At 54.4% G+C, this 4,283-nt stretch overlaps 1 long non-coding RNA gene across 1 annotated transcript; it reads right to left on the bottom strand.

The window, feature by feature from the left end:
* Window positions 1-2,491: 2,491 nt before the first annotated feature.
* Window positions 2,492-3,189, bottom strand: LOC311442629. Its single transcript, XR_014696784.1, has 2 exons — window positions 3,080-3,189; window positions 2,492-2,984 (listed from the first exon to the last, which is right to left on the bottom strand). It is a non-coding gene; the product is annotated as an uncharacterized lncRNA (long non-coding RNA).
* Between the last annotated feature and the right edge of the window lie 1,094 nt (window positions 3,190-4,283).

Below are 4,283 nucleotides of genomic sequence, written 5' to 3'. Positions count from 1 at the left end.
TGCAGGAGGAGGCTCACGGACCCTGGCTGCCCGCGGCTGCCTCCTGCTTTGTTTCCGACCTCTGCAGAAGCGACAGCACCCGCTGGAGCCACAAGTGCCAGCAGAAAGAGAGCAATAGAGAAAAATACAGACATTAAGCTTCGATTAGAGTTAAATTTCCCCCGTGCCTGGCTCTGGCATCCTGCAGGGGAGCAGGGTGAAAGCCCGCTCAGCCCTTGTGAGCAGGAGGCTGAGGAAGGGTTCATTTATTTGGGATCTGCTGCAGGTCTGGAACCACAGATTGTGTTGAGCTGGGTCAGTGGGTGCTAACCCCAAACGCTGGGGTTTGTGCGGACCTGGGGTGCAAGCTGGGTTAGCGGGGATGCTCTGCTGGCTGCCTGTGATTGCCTTCAGGCCACGAATAAAGAGGGCAGGAATTTCACATAAGCTCCAGTCTCGGTGGCATCCCGGATCGCATCGCAACCTTCGGGTGAAAAGCAGAGCGGTGTTTAATTGAAGGTGATTTGCTCAGCTCTGTGTTTGGGGGAGAGAAGAGGCATATCTGGTCACCTTGTCCTGGCTGCCGGTGACCGCAGGCATCTGGCAGGGACTGGGCTGTGCGGGAGGACTGGAAGTCCTGCTGCTTGCCTCACAGACTGCCCTTGTTCGGCAGGGCTCAGGTACGGCCCTGCACCTCGCTGCACGCTCCCCAGCTTGGTCGGCCAGCTGCTCTCTCCCTGCATCCCTCCCTAGGTCAACAGGCTCCCGTGCCAGCTGCTTTTGTACCTTTTTTTTTTTTTTCCCAGTAAAATTCAGCAGATATCTATTGCTGATTCCTTTAAGAGAATTAAATGGGAGATAAACTGTTATCTGCGTGGCCTGAGCACAGCATCATGGCACTTGGCTGGTGCAGAGAATCAGCTACAGCCACCTCTGCATCTCAGAGGGTCCTGCTGGTGTACCTGAAGGCTTTAGGAGAGGTTCTTCAGAGGCAGGGGCAGACTCGCCGATGGGTCAGGGGGTGCTATGACTCCTGGCCATTCCCACTGCCCTCCCCAGCTGTGGCCGTACCCCCTAACCAGGAGTTTCTGTGCTGGAGAAGCAGAATAGTACTGGGAATTTGACCAACACGAAATGGAAAATCATCTGTAAATGATGCTAAGGATTAGTGTGATTGCAGGTTGGTACGTGGTGGGAGATGGAGGCTGTGGTGCTGTCTCTCCATGGGGTACCTACACCCCGGCAGGAGGAAGGATGCTCTGTTTAATTCTGTGTTGTTCCACAATAGCTTTCCTCAGTTCCCTGCCTTGCTGCTGAGGCTACGTTGTGACCTTTGGCAAGTCGCGTCCTCTTAATTCCTGACTTTTCTAGCATAAAAGAGAAGCATCAGGGCCACAGTGTTAGGGCTATGTGATGGCAGTGCTCTCTGAGACTGGAGCACTCAGATAATCTGATGGTGGCAGCCTCAGTGGAAATCCACCAAGGTTTTCCAGACACCACTGTTTTGGGTAAGGGGTGGTAGCACTTCCCTCCTTCTTTGGGATTAGATGATTCCCCCGTCCTGCTTACCAAAGAGCTTGTGGGCCCCGCTGCAGGTCGGGGTGACAGCCATAAATTATGAGCTGGGAGAGCTGATCTAGGCCTGGAGCATTAAAAGTCCTCAGACCCCTTCCAAGGGTGTTAAAAGGCAAGGAGGCAGTGCGGATGCATTCACCCCTGTGATTACCTGTGAATGAAGGTGGCTGCTCTGACTCATGTGCTTGTGGAGGGGAATTACAGAGAGCTGGATCCTCAGTGGCTCCCTGGTTGGTGGGCAGGAGCTGGGAGCTAATGTGAAAATCACATTGGAGGCAGGGGAGAGCCCTTCTTCTCCCTCTGCGTTGCTGCACGAAGCCCCCTGACACAGGATCTGAATTCTCTGATTTCTTACACTGAATCAGCTTAAGAAAATAAGGGCATGCTTCTGATGCTGCTTGGCGTGCCTTGACATGAGTCTTATCCCAGGGACCGGTCCACACCACGCTGCAAACAGGGCTGAAGGCTCTGGTTGCTGGCTCAGGATCCAGAAGCTGCTGGCTCAGGGGAGACACTCTGTGTCCCTGACCCCAAAAGCTGTCCTGGAGCTGCTGGGCTGGGGAAGCGTTTTATGAACTAAGGCAAACTAAATCTGGTTTTACACAGTTCCCTCCAGTTTCTCTCCCGCCTGTTGACAGGGAGGAAATGCTTTTCATATGCCAGCTGGTGACACTGCTCCATTATAAATTGCTCCCCTCCTGTTTTCAAGGCACAACTGCAAAACGCAGGGAGAGCTCTCGGAGGTCTGCACCTCTGGGGCATCTGCTGGTGCTGGGGCTTGCAGGTTTGTAAGGGTTGCTGATAGCTTTGATTTTCCTCCTGCACAGGCTCAGAAACATCGGGGCTGTCCAAACAACCCCTCCTTCATCCTCTGTGGGTGTCGGGGTGTTGGATGGGAACAGCGCCAGCCCAAGGTCCATTTTTCATATCTTTGAAAGGATGAGGCCACTTGGACTTTATAGCTTTATAACGCTGCTTCTGCGTGCCAACAGAGAACCCCAGACCTGGTGACGATGCCGTGCCACTAGCAGCACCTCCTGCCTGATGTCCTGACATCCCACGACACCCCCAGAAGGTGCAGGGACGTGTGTCCATCCCAAGGCAGCTCAGTGCCAAAATCTACAGCATGGTGCGCGCGTGTGTGTGTGTACAGTGCATGCATGTGTGCACGGTGCCTGCAGGAGGAGGGCTGCCTGCACTCACCGGTACTTTTCCATCCTCCCCGAGGCTCTGCCTGCCGGGGTGGGAGCTGTCTGTAGGGCTGAAGCCAAGAAGTGTCCCATGACGTGGCCAGCCCTCCTTTGCCAGAAGCCACCTTTGCAGCAGCAGCGTTTTCCCCGCTCCCACAGTCATCTTTGGTTTCATTTTTCTCTCCCAGCTAGGCCGGGCAGGGAAGGCAGCCAGCAGGCCGGTGGAGATGGAGATGTCAACTGCAAGGGGAGAGGCAGGAATTTAGCAGCCCCTGGGCAAAGCCAGCACATCTGAAGGGCTGGCTGCCGTTTGCACACCTTTGTGGATTCCAGACCTGCTGCCACAGCTTAACTCCTCCAGTGCCGGGCTGCCACAGCCACAGGTACCCGCGGCCTTCTTCTCACTTCCCAAAGACACCTGCCTTGTCAGTTTTCCTGACCCGAGGTTTAGAAAGGCAGTGAGCAAAGGAGAAGTGGGTATGAAAGTTCCCCAAGAGCAGGGACAAGCTCTGTGCCTTATTTCTGAGCCTGGAGTGATCCGGGGGGGTTTTGGTCCCTGTACAGCACCCATAAGCAACGGGTGCCTTCATCTGGCAGTGCTTTATTTCATAACGTGACACTTCAAAGATGTAAAAATAATCGAGATACATTATGAATTGCTTATTAAAACGGAACTGAAAAGACATCCTGAGGAATTACTTTAGCCATAAGGCCTGATGAATTTTAGCCCATCCCCAGAGGCAGCTGACGCACTGTGAGCGGAGGTACCCGAGTTTGGTGTAAAATCCTGCAGGACAAAGCTGGCAGCATTACACAGCAGGCATCTTACAAGGCACTAGGCTCTTGGAGGAGCAAAGAGAGGGGTATTATCCTGCCCTTTTGCTAAATTCAATGCACCTGTTAAAGGGCTGGACTGAGCCCTGAGGCTTAGCCCGGCCTAGCGTGGTGTACGAATGGCCACCACTACAAGGCCTAACCCTGTCAAGGTTTCCTTGCTGCCTTGCACGGCAGCGAGATTTTTCTTCTCCTTGGGCAAATCCCTCGTGCCCAGCTCTGTAACAGATTTCAGCCTGGCTGCATCACACAGCCTCTGCATTTACATGATGAGGCAGGGAGAGAGCCGGGGCCAGGCTGCCCCAAGCGAGCCGCATTTCTTGGAGAGGAGCAAACAAACCGAGCCACCGCTGCCTCGTTTCACCAAGGCATGCCAACACCGGCTTACGCACGCGCTGCGAGTGGAAAGAAACAGCAGCGAGGTTTGTTTTCTCGCAGGAGAAAAATAATCAAAACCAGCCCTGGATGAAAAACCCCACCGCGAACAACATGGCGTTTTGTATTCCGGCTGGCAGTTGCAAGGCCAGAAAAACACGATGTTCTCTGGAGTGGACAACAGAAAGCTGCCGGAGAGCAGCAGCCGAGGAGCCCCTGGGGCCAGTGTTCCCGTGGATCAGTCCCCTCCGCTCTGTCCTGCCTCTCCTGGGTCTGCTCCTTGCTGTGCATTTCTTCCCCTCTTTGCTGCCCCGAACACTGCACGCTGTA

The sequence above is a fragment of the Aythya ferina genome (assembly GCF_964211825.1).
Source record: "Aythya ferina genome assembly, chromosome: 11".
NCBI classification, from domain to species: Eukaryota; Metazoa; Chordata; class Aves; order Anseriformes; family Anatidae; genus Aythya; species Aythya ferina.
Note: the sequence above shows the minus strand (reverse complement) of the source record. Positions and strands in the feature narration are given on the sequence as shown.